This window comes from Accipiter gentilis, chromosome Z, assembly GCF_929443795.1.
Source record: "Accipiter gentilis chromosome Z, bAccGen1.1, whole genome shotgun sequence".
Classification (NCBI taxonomy): domain Eukaryota; kingdom Metazoa; phylum Chordata; class Aves; order Accipitriformes; family Accipitridae; genus Astur; species Astur gentilis.
Genome location: NC_064919.1, coordinates 62,890,850 through 62,912,562, shown reverse-complemented (window position 1 = coordinate 62,912,562; position 21,713 = coordinate 62,890,850). Strand labels below are relative to the sequence as shown.

At 39.0% G+C, this 21,713-nt stretch overlaps 1 protein-coding gene across 3 annotated transcripts in view; it reads left to right on the top strand.

Annotated features, from left to right (window-relative positions):
- HOMER1 (homer scaffold protein 1) overlaps positions 1–21,713 on the top strand; it is a 92,421-nt gene that overhangs the window by 49,095 nt on the left and 21,613 nt on the right. The window lies entirely within an intron of this gene.

The following is a 21,713-nucleotide window of genomic DNA, read 5'->3' as shown; positions in this document are numbered from 1 at the left end:
GCTGCTTGTGCTGGCTGACAGGGTGCTCTCTGCAGACAGTCTACTTGACCTGATTTCGAAGAAAAAAAATAATATTTAAATTTAAAACCTTACACCCCAATCATTGGCGTCTGCCTGGGCTTTTCATGTGCTAGGGCTACAGAAAGGGATTGCGCTCCTCCTCGTCCCTTGCCCTTCTGATGGTGCAGCGCGTTGGTGGCACTGCGTGTCTGACAGAGAGGAGTTGCCGAACCGAACCCTTTCCTTGTGCACCTTGGTGACTCCTGCCAATCACCCAGCCTTGTCCTCCGGCACCCTGCGTTTCAGGAAAGATGAAGTTTAGCCAGTGAGGGTTTAGCCGGGTGAGGAGGGTGGCGCTGGAAGGGCATTTGAGTGTTTGTTGCCTGGTGCATGGCAATGCTTTTAACATATTTGCCTTTACTCCAGGAGCTGTTGATCAATTGCTAGGTGCTTTTCAAAAGAAAAGGCGTTGTGGTCTTCCTTCCAGTGAGTTCTGCTGTAGGGGACATGAGAGTCACTGAGGCTGGCTGAGCTTCACTGGAATAACACTACCACATCAAGTCCATTTCTTCCATAAATAGAAAGTCTGTATTCTGCTCTGGCATTGACAAATACATACTTAACCCTGTGAGGAACCAAAAGGAGTGGTCCTCAGTGTAGGCCGGAGCACAGGGAAGGCACACGTGGGGCTGCATGTCAGCGGCCCGGGCAGCCATGGGGCAAGCGTTGGAGCTTCGTGGGCAGGATGAGGTGCCACAGCACTGCAAGGAGGGGTGGCTGGTGAGGTGGGAACTGCATTGCTGACAAGAGGGTTGGCAAGCTCAGCCAAGCGCGGGTGTCTCTGCGGCTGGGGGCAGGCGTGAAGATTTGAAGGGGGCTGCTGTCTAAACAGTGATACAGGTAAGGGGTTTTCATGTCTTTGTATGAACTGGAAGGGTCTGACAGGAGTTAACAAGGTCAGAAATCACAGGTGTGGAGGTCATGCTTACCTGACGTCTTACTACTTGTCATTTTTAATCTGCACACCTGAAAAATGTTCAGTTTGATTTTGTTTTAACATGTCCTGTCTGGCCACATATGTCCTCTTCTGCAAGTGCTCTCTGTGCTTTTTATGTCTAAGTAGTTGGGGCCTGTTATTTCAGCAGCATAGGTGCAGACTACATTGGTATTTATAGGTGTTTGCTGACCACTTATACCCAAAAGCTGAAAAACAGCATTACTTAAGTCACCAGAGTTTTGTTATTAGAACTCAAATTTCTTATTATTTCAGTAAATAATTGTAAGTATTGAAGTGAACATTCTCCGGTATATGTCTAAAATCCCATTCATATCCTGTGAGCGTAATAGAGCAGAAGTCTAGGTGCTTCAATTTATCCTCTGGAAAGTCCTACTGCTGTTCACAAGCAGTGCAATGCTAGTCAACTGCTTGAGAGAGAAGGATATTAAACAGCTATGAGCCTTGCACAGAAGATAAACTCTTGTAATAGAACATCTTGCCTTTTTTTAAACTATCTATGATGGTTAATGTTGAATTATGAAGTAATATTACTTGGGAACTCCCACATCCTGTAATATACATATGTAAGAGCACTGCTCTTATAAGTAAATGTTGCCACAACAAATGAAAGTAAAATGTAGCCCAAGCCTGGCATTAGAATTTCTAAAAATCTTGGCTGAGACGCTGATCGGTCCTTTTCTGAACGATAGCTATTCCAGGAAGGCTTTCTTCTCACAGAAGTTAGTTAATCAAATCTAATATTTAAAATAATTAAGACTAAAAAAGTATGTATTTTTGTTCTTAAGTAAATCTTAGTTTCCTTAGACAACTTCCTTGTTTAAAAAACATTTTCCACATTCTTTAAGTTGTGATTTCCCCCCCCCCCCCCCCCCCACCTGTAAACTATTGATCATAAAATGGGTTTGGAGAGAAAAAAGTTGCTAAAAAATTGTAACTACTTCTGATATGCTGGCTTTTTAATAAAAGTTTTAATCCTGATGGTGCATAGTATACAGTTCTGGTCATCTGAATGAGCCCAAATAAATACTATACTAAGTTTATTGAGCCTTAGAATATAATTCAAATATTAAAAGTGAATAGTGTATCTGGCAAACTCTGCAACTGCTGTTTGGGGCGTTTTGGTAACTCTTTGGTGAACTTGCTCTTTCACCCTTGAAGAGAATACATTTGTTTATAACAAGCTTTATTCCATTTTTGGTATCTTATGAAGCTGATAAAACACACTTCCAGAAACAAAATGTAAGAGGATTCTTCTGGGACCAATCTTGAAAGTCTTCAATTTTGTGTCAACCCTGCCATGAACCTGTTGCCTCATTTTTTCTTGTAATACGTGAACTTGGAATATCTATGACATAATGTTTTGATCAGAATATATATGTGTGTGTGTTTGTTGCTTGTTCGTTAAAATTCCTAATTTTGTATTCAAACAAGTTTTTAATAGGGAATTTTGACTCATTGCCTTAGTGAAAATGAACTTATTTCAAATGACGTTTATATCTTAGATATGTTATTGTCTAGATAGCTTACCATTTAATGATGTTGCATGTAAATCCAATGCTGTACAACAAACAAAAAACCAAAAATCTTGCTCCTAGCTCGTGTTCCTTCACCGAGTTTTCATTAAAAGTTGTATGCAGAAATATATTAGTAGCTTTTTCACTTTGTGTATTAAAACTACTCATTTCTACAAGCTTAAATATTTAGTTATGTTACAGTAAAGGTACTTTGTGGATCATGCTGAACTGTTAAGTTGGCTTTAAGGAAAAGTTTTGAGTTAATAATTTTTGTGGTGTTTTGTAATTTGGATTTATACTCAAATCCTTGCATTTGGATGTTCTTTATAGGGTTATGCATAGCTTCCTTACCCAGTAGTTCTGGGGGAATATGTTACTTTTTCTTTTTTAAATTCTCGGGTTTGAATGTTATTTAACCTGTCATAGGATAATTTGTTGTTTTGAGGAAGCTCAGGAGCTCTCTAATCCAAGCTCCTGCACAAAGAAGGTCAGCCACGAGATCAGACCAGGCTGCTCTAAGCTTTATCCAGTTGGGTTTTGAAAACCTTCTAGAAAGGAGACTGATAAAGCCAGGCTTTTTAAAAAGGTTTCTCTATAACATAAAAGACTGTAACTACCTTCACATTGCACAGTGCTATAATGAACTGTGACATTTTAGGGCACGATGGAGGAACTCTGGTAAGTTCAATTACTCTGTTGAGAAAAGACTATTTTTCTTGAGGCACACTCAGAGAAGAAAGTCAAAGGTGATAGGTTTGGCTGTCAGTGTAAGCATAGAACTCGTTAATATAGCAACTTGGATGTAGGTCTTGACTTCACCTCAACTGATATTTGTTTAATGTTGTGAAGGTCATACCTGTACTGTTTTTTGGCCTCTTGTGCTCCACTGGCAAGAGCCTGGTGGTCTCTGGAAGAAGCACACTTGGAGGGATTGCTCTCCCCTCCCTCCCTTACCCAATTCCTGCTGCTTCCCGTAATCCTGCACTTCTGCCTAAGTTGCTGGGCTCCAGCTCAAGTAGGCTATCCTTCAAAATAAAAGTTCTTGCTAGGAAATTATTAATTTGAAAGGAAAAATCTTACTTTGTGTTCGTGTAATTTTTTTTCATGTCTCTGACTTTCCTGACTGCGACAATTTCTGAAAATTCTTAAGGTATCTTTGAAGTACATAGTAAACCATTACATGGTTTTAAACCAGTAGCATGTCAAACACAGCATAATACAGCTCATCCTGTAACTTTTTGATAAGGTATCTCCAGTAATGGAAGGAGAGGTGGAGAGGACTTTTATCTGCCATTGGAAGAGTGGTCATGGTGTATGTGTTGCTTAGCTCTTCAAAATGAAGAAACTCTCCAACTAATAGAGCTAATTTTAATGGCTGGGGGAGTGGAGGAGAGCCAAAAGTAAAAATAGCCTAACACTTAAGAGAGTAATTTCACCATCTCCCTTGTGCACCTAAGCACATTCTGGTTTGGAGCATGTGAAATACCTACTTCCTGTCGTTTATTTAGTGAGATCTCCAAGGGGTGATTCAGATGATGTGAGCTGGGTGTTTGAAATTAGATGATACAAATACTGTCCTCAGCAACAAGTGAGCACTCTTGAAACATATCTGTCAAGTACATTCTTAGAAGAGAAATACAATCCTTATGCAATTTTTATTAAAAAAAAAAGAAAAAGAAAAAGAAAAAAAACAAAACAAAACCAAAAACATACTACTTGTACTATGTAATTTTTCTCCCCTTTAATCACATACATAAGGAAAAAAAGCCCAGTAAAAATGAAAAGGGGGGGGAAAAAAAAAAAAGGAACTATCCTGCTTGAGGAATGAACTTTCATTTTCTAAAATAGATCCATTGTGTTCAACCTTTCCAAAGTATGGATGACATTAAAAGATTATTGTTAATACTTCAGCAACTGTAAACATTGGCTCTGTGAATTGGGATATATATGATACTTAACACTAAATCAGATTCTGTAGTGTGAGTGGTTTGGAGGTTTTCATTGGTTGTGTTCGTTAATTCCCAGTCAGTAGTTTTGTTAGGTGTTTTCAAGAATACAGTTTTCTGAAATGTGTTGTTCATTTTAGGAATCTACTCTTAGCACACAGGGACTTTATTTGTCATTTTTAGACATTGGTGGAGGAGCTGTTCTCTTTATTCTAGATTTTCCTAGTAATTTACCCGAATAGTGTACTTTTTCTATTGTGCATTTTGATACCAGTGTGTATGCTTGTTTAACTTAGTGAGCAGTGTCTGTGAGGTTTGTTTTATGGTATGATTTGTACATATATTATTTAGAATCTGCTAGTTTGTGAGTTGTAAGCTCAAACATGCAATCATCTTTTCAAGAAGAAGAATTAAAATGATAGCTATAGAAGATCTTATCTAGACAGTTGATACCTCATGTTTTCTTTACACCTACTTCCATCAGTGTTTTTGATACTGTTTAGTGTCATTGAGGAAACCTTTCAACCAGTAAATAGGGATAAGCTGCAAACTGAACCTTCCCTGGACACCATGAAGGAGTCCAAGATATTGTCTTTAATACACCAGAGATCTCTCTGGATAAATTTTGCTGAAGTTAGGTCAGCATTTCCAACTCTAACCAGTGTCTTATCAAACATTTTTTTTCAAAACTGAGAAGTGTCATTAGTAGCAAAGAGAACAGTCACCAAAGAAATACTGCACATCTCAATACACTATTCTCCAGAAAAAAAACCACAATGAAAAATTTTGAGAGGAAATAGCCACTTTGTAGAATAATCTGTGGAAAGAGTTAATGCTTTGAAGCTACAAATGTCGTGCCTTGTTTGGATTGGAAGCCTTAGTGCATACTTGCCATTTTTAAGCCACTCATTAAAGAAACAAAAATAGAAAGCCCGTAACACCTGAAGTTACCAGGGAAGAAAAACCCCACAGAGCTATTGATCCCCTGAGTCTCAAATGAATTTTCTAACAGGTATGACCATTAAGAAGAGAAGCCTTTTATGAAAAACAAAGGCAGAGGGGATGTTTTGTAGGACAAACCTATTTTTCATGAAGTCTGATCACTCAAACTTCACTGTCTCGTCCTCATTTCTTAGGACGGTTGATGCATGAAAGTATTTTATGACCAAGGTAATGTGAACCATTTATGCCCATACCTTCAGCCTGGGATTAATTCTTGATGAGGAGGTGGGGGGCTTTCTTCAGAGCCTGGAATTTTGTTTGTAACAAGAATTCCCTATGGCAGTCTGTTCTGCAGGTAAGAGTATCACACAGTTTGCACCCATCTGCACACACACATGCTTTGCCTCTGCAGAGAGACCTCTTCAAATTATGCCCCAACAGCCTCAAAAGTATATGTTAGAAGATAAAGATTCCTTGTAGCTGGTGTATAGCTGCTTCATTTCAAGTGCAAGACTTAGTCCACTTATCTTTACGAACACAAAATACATTGCTTATGCAGCACCCATATGGGTAGACAAATGCTAAAGAAACTTTTCCAGACTTGTTCATTTACTGTTTTCTGCCTCTAAATGGACTCTGTAGTTATAATCTGAGTCTATGAAACTGGAGAATAGTCTAGACTTGAGTTTCAGCATACATAGTCGCATCCACGTAGAAATTATTGAAAAGGTTACACAGTTTTAGAGAAAGGATATTAAAGGGAATTGAAGATTTGTTGCCTTCAGATCACTTTTAAGTATGCTGCAGAACAATCTGCATCACTGTCTTACTTAGATTTGTGTGTAATTTACTCATCTCAAGGTTCACTTATTGTCAGCTTTGGATTATTTTGTAAAATCAATATACTGAACATGGAGAAACTTGTGTAAATTACAGTCATTGTAGTCATGGTAGAATGCCTCTGTCATATTCCTCAGGAGTAAAGGAAATTGAAGTGTTGCTGAACAGTTTTGGATTCAAAGTTCCCAAGCTAAAAAACAACTTTAAAAAAACTCAGAAGGCAAGAGAGAACTTGGCCTTTTGTCAGTTTTGGTATATTAAAATATGTTATAACTCATAGCAACAATGTATTCTCAAAATACAACCTTACTGTTCTAAAGCCCATACCACATAAACCTGCCTCCCAAAGCCGTACTTTCTTGAGTATTTGTGAAGTGTTCATTTTCAATGAAGAAACATATCCAGTTGTTCAATTGCTTGAGTACTTCAATAAATTCATCCAGATTTTATACGATGAGGATAAGACATCAGAACATGTAGCTTAGAGAAGTTGTGGATGCCCCATCATCGGAAGCGTTCAAGGCCAGCAACCTGGTCTAGTGGAAGGTGTCCCTGCCCATGGCAGGGAGGTTGGACTAGATGATCTTTAAAGGTTCCTTCCAACCCAAACCATCCTATGATTCTGTACCAGGAATTAGTTTCATGCTTTACTGAGAAGACAGGAGCTAAAATTAAGTCACCTGAAACAAAAAAAACAACCCAACTCCAGCAAAACAACAACAAAAGCCCAAACCTTTCAGTTAGTGGCTCTTTTAAATGCAGGCTCTTTGTGTTTCGAAGTTACTTGGCCTCTCTATGCTGCACCAGCTGTAATGTCTGTTTTGCCTGCTCTTCTGAAAGATCGGTGTATCACTGTACCTCATTTGTCTGCTTTACTCTAAGAGAAAGGATATATGTCAAGTTTTTTAGGCAGCAGGGCCAAACCCTGTGGAATACTTGAGGGAAGTATTTTTAGAAAGGGGGGAGGGAAAGAAGAAAAAAGTCTGTAACTCAGTGCATTTTAGTGAAGGTGAAGCTGAAGCTCCATTGAATGCATCTGATTGATACCAGTTTAGACGTCCTCTTACTGATACCAGCTAGTTACTCTGCCCTCTGTGTTATCTTAGGTGTAGTGGTAGATCATGAGATACACGGACTTCTTATATGAGAAGCTGCACTTATATAGATAGATTATCACTTCTGAAATCTTACATATGCATTGTGGCTATGGTTTCATTGCCATCTGGAAGGCCTGATTATAAACGTACAACTATCATGACAATGACTAAACAATACTATTCTTGAAACAGTGTAGCACTCATTTTTCTCAAACTTCAAGCAGAATATAAATAAACATACCTTCATCCTTTAACAACTCACATTGGAGATGAAATGATCCATTTACTTTATGGGTTTTTGTATTTCTTTTAGTCTTTTCTGTATTACTCCCTTCTTAACTGCCCCCTCTCATTGGAGAAGAGGTACACTTTGGAAACAGAAATCAGTTTGGTGAGCACCATCTTCTGCAGATGTTTAAGCTTAAGAGCCTGTCATTCATTTTAATCCTACTGTAATTTATGAGGTTACTATTAGATATGGGGTAGGGGAATTTACATTACATCAGACCTGAGTTACAAGATGTCAAGCACCGTAAGTTATGGAGTGTTTCCACTTTAAGTCTTGGTGAGTTATTAATTGTGGATTCACCTAAAATGCGCTATGTGGACCCTTGGATCCATGGATTTTGCCATTTATAAAGTACTTAGGTGGTGTTAATGAAGCCCATATGGACTTAAAAATTAGCTGATTTTTAATCGATTAGATAACTTTCTTCGAGGGGATTGACCATGAAAGTCAGAGCCAGTGATAGCTGGCAACAAATACTTAAGTTACAGATTCTTTTCCTGTTCAAGGTATGAGATAGATGTCCTGCTGTGCCAAAATCTGCTTGGGTTAAAAGGAAAGCAGAGATGGAGCATGAGTTTAGGAGGTAGCTGCAGCTCCTATTCCTTTGCTGCCTCTCTGATGCTGTAGTTAAAGCTTCAGAATTAACAACTGTGATTAGCAACTGTACCCTGAGCAGCTGATACAGGCTCCTTCAGCGGTCATACAGAAAGGAGGATTAGATGGAGCTGCATGAACGCTTCTGTCCCCTGGAATACTTTTCACTCCCAGGCACATGTGGCTTAGGAACTAACTGTGCTGTGTCTGTTGACTTCTGCGGTTAAGAGCCAGCATACAGTTGTCTGTGTGTTGCAAAGAAATCACGGTCAACTTGATGAAGCCACTTGCTGGTCTTAGATTTATTGATAGGATTCAGCCAAATGGATTACCTCTGCCCACTTCTTGAAAGAATGCATATTTAAAAACTAAAGTTTGACAAAGCAGACAAAAGCAGTTTAGAAAACTATATTAAGAATACATAGCATGAGTATGTATATTTTTTTAAATAATTGTTTTATATTTAAATTAATCCTTTATACAAAAATAGCTTTCATCAAAGTTTTTTTTTCCTAGAATTTATCTGGAATAGAGCTAACTGAAATTCATAATCTGTGTCGCTGCTTATCCTTTGAGGGATCATGTTGCATCCCTGCAAGAGATATAGGACCAAGGACCAGGAGCTCTTAATTTTCACATGAAGTAAGAAGCTTGGTTTCAGGTCTAATCCAAAAGATCCATGCTGTTTGACTAATATGTTACTCTTTGGAGTGTGTCATTTTTGTGAGATGAATTAAGATTGCTAAAGATTTCTCCCTTATTTAGAGGTAGGCTTTACAAGTAAACCTAGTGAAGGTAGTAATTCTTTTGGAGAATGCTGTAGCCTGGGTCCTCTGGGGAAGAACCAGCAAATTCTGCCACATCCACATGACACTGAGGTCGAAAAATTATGCCTGAGGGGCTTCCATAGTGCCTGCTGCATTTCTTCATAGATAGTCACCTAAGACCAGTCAGATGAAGTGCCATCTCAGGATACTCAACCTCTCTTAGCTTTTAAATGTCTAAACCTGGGGAAAATGGGTTTCGTCCATGAAGCCCTCTTTACCAGGCCCAGCCTTAAATTGTACCTCCTGCCAACATTATGATCCAGAGTTGTGCTCCCTGTTTTCTATGGAGGTAAGACAGGTGTCGTCTTCCCCAGCATTGCTGTCATCCTGCCATGGCTCCCTGGTGGGCTGTTTCCTTTACTCTCCCTACTGTCCAGGTCATGATTCTTGTCCAGATAGCATAAGGCCCTGGAAGACTACAGTAAAAGCTTGTTGATCAACTAAAAGTCCAAAGCTGCTTTATTGTAAGCTGTTTAAGAACGTGTCTGCGCAAACAGTATTCAGGCTCCACCTGAACAAGTTGTGTTATTGAACATAATTGTGTTAATGTTGATTATTTCCTGTTGCATTGTAGTAAGCAGACACCTTGCAGTGGAACTTCAAAAGGATTGACCTGCTTCCTGCAGACATGGGTAGAGGTTGGGGGCAGGCACAGATAAATACAGAAGTGGAATATTTTGTCTGTCAAAAATATGAAGTACTTAATGTATTCTCTTCTTGAGGTAAGAGTTAGCCTTGAGGTAAGAGTTAGCTTGAAGAATAAAATGGGGAATACAGCTAAATAGAGATCAACATTTCCTATAGTTTTCCGTCAGCTTTATGCTTTAGGGAAGCTTTCTGTACCTAAAGAGTCACCTCTTTTGAGTTCCTTTAATATCACTGTAGATGCCACTGACATTTTGTACTACAGGCAGAAAGTGGCTCGTGTTGATCAGTGGTTTTGATCATGTAACATGGGGCTCTGCTGAGATGAATTTAAGTTGCTGAATAGCACTTTGGTGAGATTTGGACAACTGGCAATTCATAAGCATCATCAAAGTATTTCATAGCGAAACCAAACAGCCATCAAGTTTTGTCTGTAATGAATTGGGTTGGCACAAATCAGCAATGAACTAGTGTACGAGAGGGGTTTTTTTTAATCCCCTCTTAAGCCATTTGGCAAATGAAGGGCGCTGGAGCTGGGTGAAGGTGCTGAAATAAAATGTCTGGGATGCCTTGGACTCTTGTTTTCTCAAGTACACAATAATAAAATGTCACATGTGGTTGGTCCATTTGTTGTGCTGAACTTTGATTGTAGGTTGTTGGCTTTGCAGATTTTACTCTGTGGCACTGTGGTGTAATGATGTCCTGTCTTCCTGTCATGATATGCAAAGGGTTTGGTTTTGAAATTCAAGTTACAATAGTGGAAACCATTCTTCTGGGAGACTGCAACCACACAGGAAATTAAGAAGTAGTTTTATTTAAACAACATGGCTCAGACAAAAAAATCCGAACCAAACCAAAACCCTAAAACTGAATTGACTGAATTATAGGAAGTTAACCAACTCTCTAGTTTGCCAAAGGAAGAAAAATAAGATTTTTTTTCCCCCTCACTATAGTGAAAATAGGTATAGAAATAACATAGGGGTTCATTGTCTGAAGCCACATGCTTTTTCATGTAGGTAGTACATTCAAATTAAGTTTGCCTGAATTTTAAGAGATAACTGAGTTTCCTACATGCCCGAAGTGTGGTCTAACTGATCACTGTGTATGACTACGACTTACCTGTTCACTTTATTTAGGAAATACTCTGAAATTGAAAACTAATGTAATTATATGACAACACCTATTGTGTAGCACCTTCTTTCTACACTCTCCAGAGATTTTAGTATTCTTGTTTAATTCTATGTTAGCACTTTAGGGATCATTGGTGCTGGGCTTACATTCAGCACAGTGGGAAGCTCAGGAAAGCTTTTTAAACATCTTCCTATCATGCTGTTTGCCCTACCCTTTTCCTAGTCTAGGTGCCTTATCAGGTGTTCTGGTTTCAGCTGGGATAGAGTGAACTGTCTTCCTAGTAGCTGGTACGGTGCTATGTTTTGAGTTCAGTATGCAAAGAATGTTGGTAACACTGATGTTTTTAGTTGTTGCTAAGTAGTGTTTAGACTATAGTGAAGGGTTTTTCAGCTTCTCATGCCCAGCCAGCGAGAAAGCTGGAGGGGCACAAGAAGTTGGCGCAGGACACAGCCAGGGCACCTGACCCAAACTGGCCAACGGTGTATTCCATACCATGGGACGTCCCACCTAGTTTAGGAACTGGGAAGGGGGGTCTGGGGTAATTGCCACTGGGGGACTAGCTGGGTGTTGGTCAGCGGGTGGTGAGCAATTGCACTGCGCATCATTTGTACATTCCAATCCTTTTATTACTACTGTTGTCATTTTATTAGTGTTATCATCATCATTAGTTTCTTCTTGTCTGTTCTATTAAACCGTTCTTATCTCAACCCACGAGTTTTACTTCTTTTCCCAATTTTCTCCCCCATCCCACTGGGTTGGGGGGGAGTGAGTGAGTGGCTGCGTGGTGCTTAGTTGCTGGCTGGGGTTAAACCATGACACAGGGAAAGTGAAATAGTGCTCGCAATATTAGAAAACAAACGTGCTGAAACAGTGCCGTGTCACATAGGCATAGCCTTGTGAAAGGATGGGAGCTCAGCATCTCTTCTGCTGTCTGTGAATTCACAACTAGCAAAACTCATGTGCAACTTCATACTCTTGGCATCCCTGTTGGGTTTGTGATGAGTTAAGTAAGGTGGGGCAGGTAGAGAAGTGGGGATCCAAGCTTTATATTCTGCTTTAAAACTATTGCGCCAATTAATTGTTCAATTGGGAAGAACAGGTCCATAAATTATTATATTTTTAACTTCCAGCTGAGTTTTTGAGCCAGGTCATCTAACCTATGCATTATTCTGAAGAGAAGCTGAAGGAAACCTAAGATCGCTCAGTCTAGACTGAGTAAAAAAGAACTAGCAGCTATCAGTGAGTTAAGGAAGGTGCCATGTTAGATTTTTTTCTTAAAAACTGGGATTTTTTTATGGTAGGGGAGAGGGAGAAACTTACATAGGCACTGCTTCCTCTGAGTGTTACCTGTAGTTCACAGAAAAAGTACCACTATCAGAGACTTCCCATGTATTAAATTTAATCTTTTTTTTTCATCCATTTAATCTCTTTTTAGTAAATTCAACTCTAGGATCAATGTAGTGCAAAAAATTTAGTGTTTTCTTGGATTCAGGTTTGCTTTAGAAAAGGCAAATTTAATAATTCTATTCTCTTAAAAAGCTGGGATGGAAAAAAATGTGAGTTATAGTATCCACTTAAAAGTGTTGCAACTCACTTGCAAGTTGTTTTGTTCAAACCTGTACAGTCAATAAATATTTTGCTGTGATCATATAGTTATGTGACTTACTCCTTGTTCTTCAGAGTACTTCTGACAGCTCCATAGATGGTTTAGTTTGAGCTTTATATATCGGCTATTGACTCTTAAGTAATTGTATGGCTATCACAGGAGATAAATGAAACTTAATAAAATTTGCCATGCTCTCACATAGCTTCTGTTCCCTTAATGGTATAAAATTATTTTGTTGTCAGCATGTAAACTGACAGTTCACCTCTAGTGCTAACTGTGCAATTAATGCATGTTGTTCTATTTACTGGAGTAAGCAAACTGGCAATTGCGATGCAAAAATTAATTGCACCAGTAGTTATTGTTTGATATTGTAAGATAAGCTAATGCAGTAGCTGGATGAGGGCCAAACAGTCATAATTCGGAATCTTTATGAAACTGCCTAATTACGTGTAAGTATTCCTCTAGGTCATTCTATAGAATGTCTTTCTGTTGCTGGCCCTGCAGCTGTAATGATTGTTCTGATGAGTTCAGCGTTTTCTATGAAGGTAAGAGGGGAACCATTAAGGGGTCTTAGAGGCTGAGCTCTCCTGTGGTATCACTAACAGAAAGTTCAACTGAGATCTAATACAGGCACTTGTAAATCTTTCACATTCAGCCACTCATAAGAGCTGGTGTCTTCAGCAGAGGTGCAATACACTCCAATTAAAGCTGTGACAGTACCTGGAAATGCAGGCAGGGGTTTGTGCTGAGGATCTCCACCCCTTTGCATTTGGTGTATGTCAGATTTACAGGGTTGTGAGAGGTTCCTTTAGCCACCTCACTGCTCTACATGTGGCTGCAATTGCTCAGAGCATAGCTCTTACTGTCTTCACCCTGTTGTTGCAAAGCTGAGAACCTCTGCTGAGCTCCATAGCATCAGCCTGTAGCTGCAACAGCCTTATGGGCCACATCTGTATAGCTAAGTAAAATGGGCCTCGGCACGGAGGGCTCTGGGCTGAACCGTTTCCACGTGTTACAGCAATGATGCTGGATCTCTTCTGCACTGTGCAGTGTCCCTGCAGCTGTAAGACACAGTTACTGTTCTGTATGGAGTCCTTTTCCAGTTCCACGTAACCTGCAACGATTTGAGGGCTGCGTTGCCACCCACCAGCGTTGTATTCTCCTTGCACGAAAGCACGGATGTGCCTTGCACGTCCAGAAGTGTTTCAGATGGGCACGGGAGGGTTGCAGACCACGTAAAGCCTTGGAGGACTGTAGAGATGGACGGGTGCTAAGCCTGACTGTGCGCAAACTGTGCCAGTTTGTGCTGGTCTGTCTGTCCAGCTGACACGCACCACGGCAGTGTTTGGAGAGTGCAAACTCCCCAGTCCATATGGCTTTCAGAAGCTCGAGGCTTTTTGGCCCCCTTTTACTTAGTGGCAGATGTGCGGTCGCTGGGAAAAGTTGTTCCTTGTCCTTACCACTGCAACATTTTGTGCTGAAGTTAGGGAAGTTTCTCAAACTCACCGAGGTGTAATCGAGAGCACGATTCAGTGAAACTCTTGAGATCAATAGCACTCAATAAATTAGAGCCCAGGTGACAGAAGCGCAGGGCACTCAAACACTCTTCTCTTCTGCTACATTGCTGACAGAGTGTCAACGGGTTCAGTGCACACACAAATTGTTGTCATGGGTAGGATTTGTGAAAGAAACACAGGGTTTTGTCTAGCCAGGGGCCTCAGCAAAATTAATCCCTACTAATTCAAAGTGTGAATTTACAGTTAAACTGCTTTAAATTCTTGTGTGTAGGAATGAGTTCCAGAATGAAAGTGGTCATACTTCAGATTATTTTAATGTCAGGGTCACCGTGTCCTGGTATCTGACTTGCCGATAACCACATCATCTAACGGCTTTCATAAAGTGATTAAGTGCCATAGGACCCCAAGTCAATTTGACTTTCTTCACAGCCAAATACCTCGTCATTTTAGAAAATGGGATATAAGTTCCTGAATAACTTAGGCTGCTTTTGAAAATGCAATTTGTTGGAATGTTTGAAATATTCAGCACCATAGCAACAGCAAGGAATTATGCCTAGTGTTTAATGCACTAAAAATACTTATTTGGTATCAGTTGTGGAAAATATGAGATACATTACACACATGAGAATAAACTACTTCCAGTGATACCAATAAGTAATTTCAGTAAAGGGGCAAAGGCAAATCTTTTTTTACTTTTTCAGAGTATGTGATAAAATTTTAGGTCTGCAAGGTCTCACAGACATCAGAATAAAATACTTGCAGTGACACCATTAAGCAATTGCAGTAAGGGAGCAAGTGCAAATCTTTTTTTAATTTTTCAAAGTATGCGATAAATGTTAGGTATATAACGTTTTAATGTTTAGTGCAAAAAAAAAGCTAGAAATCAATTAGCTATGCTTGCTCCTGCAAAGGGCTGAAAGTTAGAAGAGAATTACTGATTTTGGTTTATGTTCTGTGGCCTTCATGATGAGATAATCTAGTGTCTCTGTACTATATATAATTAAATGACTAAGTCAAAAATGAGATCTTTTTAAAAGAATAAAATTAAAATAAAAGTTGAGCCTCTTCAGAGAAAGCAGGGATTTTCTTAGTGCTACTGTGATGATTCAGGTTAAATACAAGCCTTTTGCATTGTGTTACATTGTACAAAACACATGCATTAAAACTGTTCTTAGCAGTGTAAGTTTAATGAGAAATAGAGTTTAAATGTCACCTGTGTAACTACATCCAGTGTACACTAGCAGACAATTCAAGAAGCTTGGAAGCTTCATTGTTTCTTGTGGAGAAGAGTGACTTTTCTCTTTGTCCCCCACTTTAACTTGGGTCAGGACTGGGTTTTAAGTCCCTGATTGATAAGGATCATAGCTGAAGCATTAATTTTGTGTCAATACCCGATTTTCTCCATCCCATGGAGTGCCTTTCAGGAGCTGTTATGTTGCCATTGTCTCTTAGTGTTTAAATAAGCAGTGAACACCACCAAACTTGGGCTTTTTTTTCTCTGACTTTGTTGTCTTCTGCAGGAATACTGTGCCAGTTTACCATAGGGAATATTTCTGTGAAATTTTTCTTCCTTCAAATGTGATGAATGAAGGCTGTATTAGAAATATAGAACATGGATTTAGGTGGTGTAACTAAATAGCCACCAATTTGCATTGCATAGTGGTCTGCTACATAGTGGAAAGAGTGTGTACCGTTATTCAACATCTTTGATCATCTTTATCTGTCAAGTCTGCAAAGGTATTGACCCTTCCCCAGTGAGCTGATAAAGCACAGCACAAGAGATGCCTAAGAACAGGTCTGTCGTAACAGAACTGGAAAGGCAACTCTTCTGTCCGTGGTCTGCATGGGTACTTTGGATGATTCAGAATCTGGGACGATGGTCAAACTGAAAGGCTAAACGAAAGTGAAAGATCATGATTAGGATATGAAACACCTTGAAAGAGAAATCTGTAATAGCTCCATAAGCACCCCTCTGCCCGAATTTGCAGAAAAAGCTTCTGCATTTTTGTCTTCTACACTGACATAGAAATCAGGAGTTCAAGCATATTGTAGCTCTGAGTTGAGCAAAGGGGTGTGCAAAACAAAACAATATATCCTGGAGTGGGATAAACCTTCAACAGTTGTAGAGAATGATCGACTCAAAGAAGTCATGCGCCCACCTGCTGATTTCAGCCATTCCGCTGCCTTCCTCACTTTCCAGTAGTTGTGTGTGGCTTTGTTATTAGTCACCTGACTTAAAGTATGATGTGCGTCAAGGGCCTCCTTCATCTTTTTTTGCTATGATTGAATTTGTCATTTAACCAGTCTGAAGAGCTGATTCACAACTATGTTTCTCTCCTTTTGTGCTGATGTAACTCCATTGAGATCATGTAGATATTCCTTATCCCAAAGGGAAGAACACATCTTTCATGGTCCATTAATGTTCCTACTTCTCTCCCCAGGGGAGCTATCCTCTTTTGCTAAAAATTCTTTTGAATACTCTAATTAAGGATAAGGATCTCTTTGAATATTAATTAGTTTTTCATTGGCCTCACTCAAAATATTTAACTCAAAGCAATTTCCCGGTAATTATCTCTTGATTATAACTTTGAGAGGATTTACCCTTTTTTAATAAATTCCAGTTTATCAAGCAAGACTTCCTTTTGTATGTGTCCAGTTAATGACAACTACAGATAAGACAATAAGCGGTAGCTGTAAAGCAGCAATTTTGTTTTGTTTCTTAAGTTTTCTTCTTACAAAAGCTGTCATTCTTACCGTAGCTTTTCCTCTTTTGCTGGTCTTTAATTATTAGCTATACTGTAGATGACTGTGTCCCTCATACACATAAGTTCAGAGTCTTTTGGGTGGCTGAAACTACTGGGCCTGTACAAGCAGACAGCTTTGTACGAAATCTAAAATGGCAGAACAACTCAAAACTTTTCTTTCTTGCCCCTTCCTGGGATGGTGAGATAGGACCTGATCCACTCCACTGCTCGCTCTTCAGCTTCCCACTCATTCTAGGACTCCTAATTATGCCTAATTAAATAAATGACAAAACCCCTTTCTGTTTCCATTTTGCTTTGAATGTTCAAGAGAGAGGGAGAAATTTCTGAATCACTACCGAGAGCATATGGTACTTTGGACGAGCAGCATGACAAACTCTAAAACCATCATGTTCAAAATCCTTTCTATCATGAAGTAATTTTACACATTTAATGGCCACAGTAGATGCCTTTTGAAATCTCTGAAAAGGGGTGAAATTCCCAAAATGCCTGTTAAAAATTTCTTCCAAATCAGGACATGAAGTGAGGAGCTTAATTCTCATTCTCAGCATGAATGAGAGGAGGATTCTTGTGATTCTTGTGAGCTTTTAGGAGTACCTTGAGGGATGCTGCACTCATCCTCTGTGACAGCAGAGTCAACATCTCCATCTAATAGGACAGTCACATCATTCCAATATAGGCAATAGCAAGTGTAACCTGTTGCAGAGATGTCACCCTTCCAGTCTTGCACCTCAGCATTATCTGAAGCTTATTTCAAATGGAGGATTTCCTAAGGACCTTCTGCAGAATTCCTTCCCAAATGCACCAGGGAGTTTTACATAAACCAAACACTTGCCTTACACTTCCAAAGAGAAGCAGCTGCACTACTTGAGTTCCCTAGAGCTCTTGGATACTACTGTAACAGAACCAAATCATTCACAATCCCCCTTTGCTTCCTGAAGCATGAAGAGCTGCTCCGTAAGGCTCACCAGCAAGGCTGTCGGAAAGGATCACCCCTTGCTGCCAGCACAGCTAATGCGTTGTTACCAGCTGGTTGACATACCTCTCCTGCTGATTGTTAATGCTCACTCCTCCAGACTCTTGGGCTTGCTTCCAACCCATGCCACTATTTATAATCTGGGCAGCAGCTACAGGGATTCTATTCTGTTCATATTTGTCAAGTCTTATGCATTTAGTTACTATACCAGATGTCAGATTTTGGACTGAAAGTACTCCATTCTCTACTCAGCTGAATTCCTCTTCGTTTCTGTTATCCCAAGACAGCACTGCTCATCATACACCTGCAGTGCAGATCACAGTGACACCTGAAGAAAAGAACTTATGTGCTCTTGGGTAACGGTAGTGCTTTGAAACCATGACTATGCTATAGTAAGAAATCAGATTTTCAAATTAATGCATTTTATGCAATGAATCCAATATTAAAACCAATAAAATATTAATGAAACAGAATTCTGCGCACATTTTATTTCTGTTAATCTGAAATAAAGCTTAAGCTGTGTTTTATAGTATTGGTACTCATACAACTTGGCAAACAATAAGCAATCTGATTCAAAAAGCAGAAAACATCTCTGTTTGAACTGCTTTTGTTTCTTTGTTTCATGGAAGCATCTCTCAAAATAACTTAATTCTGAATGCAACTCATTAATGTGTGCTTCCCGCCCCCTGCCTTCGCAAGGCTTCTCCAACTGCCTAAATGCGGTGACTGGAGCTTTTCGGATTAATTTTCCTTAAGTGACCTACTTTGCAGAGAAAGATAATCATCCATTTATAGCCTCTGGCACTCTATTCAGGTCACAGATGGACAGATAGCAAAGCTATTCCTTGGTGACTTACTGGGGTTGTAACTAATCCCCAATGAGAAAGCAGATTGGCCTGATGTTAATTGGTCAGAATGCCTAAAACTATGCAAGATCATTGACTCCTACTTTAATTTTCAGGGGGTGTCACAGTTAGGCTGTATGATACCAGTCAGCAGTTATTCTAGGAGTGGTTTTTGGTAGTGTTCTGGAGGCTTTAGGTGTTAAATGTCTGACTTTGAATCCCTTGCCTTGAAGGTGGAGCACCATGCAGTGTTCTGACTGTGGAGAGGTCTGATGTTACACATGTACCAGATACCATGGCCATCACCAAGGATTGGAGATTTGAAAGAGTTTTGACCTTTTGCTTGCTAACAAGTGCTTACAATCTGTGAACAGTTGTCATTGTAAAGATAATTTTCTGTGCAATCAGACCTAAACCTCTGTTATGAAAAGCTTTTTTTTTTTAACAGCGTGATCTGTTGAGCCAATAAAACTTGTATTTTGCTCTTATCCATTAGAGGCCCATTCTCCCTCTTGTATTTGCCCCTAATGTAGTGATTTTTGCAAAACAGCTTGTTCTCTTACTTTCAGATGTTCAGAAGTTTCACAAGGGAAGTGACCAGGCTTTATTCTCTTTAAAAGTTTGGTGGAGCTTTTCATGCTGAGAAGCAGGCAACAAGCAAGAGTGTTTAAGGGTGTCTCACTTTTTGAAGGACTGTCTTGAAACTTCGAGTGTGCCAGGCAGCCAGTGATGTTAATTCTGACAGGTCTGAAGAAGTAACTGTTAAATTTGTGACACTGCCAGCGAAGGGATGGATGGCTTTCAAAATAAAACAAAACATATATGCAGGTTGAATTCTTGCACCACAGTACTGCAAATGTGTATGCCTGTGTCCCCCAATGTATACATAGAGCTTTGCTCTTGGTACTGCAGTGCAAAACTGGAAGGTGTTCTGGTAGAAGTTGCATTGCAGTTTGGATCACTTTGATCACTGCATAAGACTTCATATTTCATGTGCTTCCTAGAGCAAATAATCTCAGAACACATGAGGAATGATTTGGTTTTGGTTTAGGTATTTAAAACTGTTAAGACAACCTGACAGAGCTGTGTGTGTATATCCTGTGATAGAATCTAATGCACTGAGGGCAAAATCAATTCCTTTTAGCAAAAAGCCTTTCAGACAGGAATTAAGTAAAAGGTTTTAGAGAGAATGAGTATGTGCAGCCTTCCCATACCTATCCTGAGGGTCTGTAGTGCAGCTGTTCCACCATCAAAATTCTGTCCAGGGGCTCTAGCAGTTGTAGGGAGCCCTTTGAATTTTCCACACGTGTCCTTCAGCTTCTGGATCTGTGTGTTCCCTCTCTCGGCTGTTAGTCCCAACATCTTCTCTTCCAAGTGAGAATTCTCATTGTGTCTGAACCGTATGTTTCTCAGTGTTTCCTCTGAAAGTGTTGATAAATTTGAACTAACATAGTTCTACAGATATAGGCATCAATGCAGATACTCTTAGTCTAGCTTTAGAACAGACTGCTGTAGGTGTGCTTTTATCTGGTCCTAAAATAATCAATCTAAATCCAAATAAATCCAGTTTTAACCGAAATAATCTACACAGCATAACTTTTTTTTCTTTCTTTTTTAGTTTGTCAAGAAAGTATTTGAAAAAACTAAGTCAGCACTTATAGGCTTGGTTATGGGCTATTTTAATGAAATTACAATTTTATTAAACAAAAATTTCATGTAGTTGGTTCTGTGTTTCCTCATATGATATCCATCACATAGTTGTATTTGTCAGAGAATGCGGAGTTTTGTAAGAAGAAACAGGATAAGTCTAAATAGTTGGGAAGTCATTGTGTATTATCAGATACAAAACTAGACTAATTTAAGTAATATATTATGAATATGATAATGAACTAGATTTTTTTAGCATGTTTTTTACAGAATTTGTTGATCTGCTGTGCTACTATAAGTGAAAAGTAAATCTGATTAGAGAAACAGAAGAGTAGACATTGTTACAGAAATTTGTTCTCATTTTCTTTAATATGTGAGTCAATGTTCCCTGATAAAGTATGATTATAGTTATTTTAGTTTAGTCATTTAAGATTTAAGATTTCCAGCAGTGAACTTCTAAATAGTTGAATAGATCATGAAATGCTAGAGCAATTTGAAAGAACCGGAATTCCTCTACTGAAGGAACTTGTATTCCTGTTCAAGGGGATGAAGCAGCATATTTGGAAGAAAATGCTGGAGCATGAAAGAATCAGACATCATGTTTTAGCGAAACAGTAGATGTGATCTGACTTGGTAATGAACGTTCCTTGGTGGCTGGTTGATTTTGAACACCTAAGGAGCATTTATAGGAGTAATAATGTTTTTGAAATATGCTTTGGTGGGATGGGCTGTGCATATGCACGAAATGGAAAAAAGAAACTTGGTGGACAAAATGGTGGCAGAATGTTTCATTGTTCATATGTACAAAGCTCAAATAAACCTATAAACTTACATACAAAATAGTAATAATTTATAATTAAATCAAGCATATTAAAATATATTTGTTATAATATATTATAATTAGTTAATTATAATAATTCCTCATAATTCATCACAAACCTATATACAAAATCATTTTGGCCAGAGTTACAGATCTTTGGTTTTCAATTATGCCATATAGGTGTGCAATTCACGTGCTGTTAGCATTATACTAGTAAACATTAATGAGCTATTTGCATACTAATACATTCACCTGATGTGTCTGAGATGTTTTTCCCTTGCATACTGAGTGCAAAGATAGGGTCTGTGGATGATGGCAAACTAATTACCTGTGAAAATTAAAGCCCTGTGTTTGCTCAGAGAATAACTAAATTGTGGGCAAGGATTGTTCTTCCATATGCTACTTCAGTAAACCCCAGCATCGGATTCCTCTTTGCAATAAGGCAATATCTCTGCGCTCCTGGATCTTTAGTCTGTTTGCTGATATTACTGAGGAAAGGCATATTGATAGTATTATGGTGCTGAAATTCAAGATCTTTGAGTTTGCAAGTACAAATTAAATATGGTATTTAACAAAGAAAGTATCTTTCAGGGATAGGAGGCTTGCATTAAGACAACTAAGCTGTAGTTCCAAAGCACTACATTAGCTGCCTTTAATCAAGTTGGTGACAAATCTTTTTCTACAATATATTTCATAA